Here is a 463-nt window from a genome sequence, read left to right as displayed (position 1 = left end):
GACCTACAGTACCTGGTATTCTCAGGTGGTCTCCCGTCCCAGTACTAACCAGGCCCAATACTGTATAGCTTCCAAGATCAGACGAGATTGGGCATATCCAGTATGGTATGGATGTAGGTTTATTTATACAATGATCAAAGAGAGAGAGCAAACCCAAAAAAACACATAGACAGAAAAAATGCAATACACAGTATCTATATAAGGATACAGGTTTAACTTGCCAGGAATATACATAGTCAGCACTCTGTACAACCATCCAGAGGAACAAACACACTAATTACAGAAAGTAGGGACTCCACCTCAGATGAATCGGACGATACATTCTTCTCGATCTATGCGATTGAGGATGATGTTATGTACGATGAACTAGCCAGATTATCCTTTGACCAGGGCTGGATCACCACACAAAGGACATATAATAATAATCCACACCAGGACACAGAACAAACGAGACAATCAACAG

General features: G+C 41.3%; 1 pseudogene; it reads right to left on the bottom strand.

Annotated features, from left to right (window-relative positions):
• On the bottom strand, positions 1–119 carry LOC148507819 (5S ribosomal RNA; annotated as a pseudogene).
• Positions 120–463: the final 344 nt, after the last annotated feature.

Source organism: Taudactylus pleione, unplaced genomic scaffold (genome assembly GCF_031769625.1).
Source record: "Taudactylus pleione unplaced genomic scaffold, aTauple2 ptg000381l, whole genome shotgun sequence".
NCBI lineage: Eukaryota > Metazoa > Chordata > Amphibia > Anura > Myobatrachidae > Taudactylus > Taudactylus pleione.
Note: the sequence above shows the minus strand (reverse complement) of the source record. Positions and strands in the feature narration are given on the sequence as shown.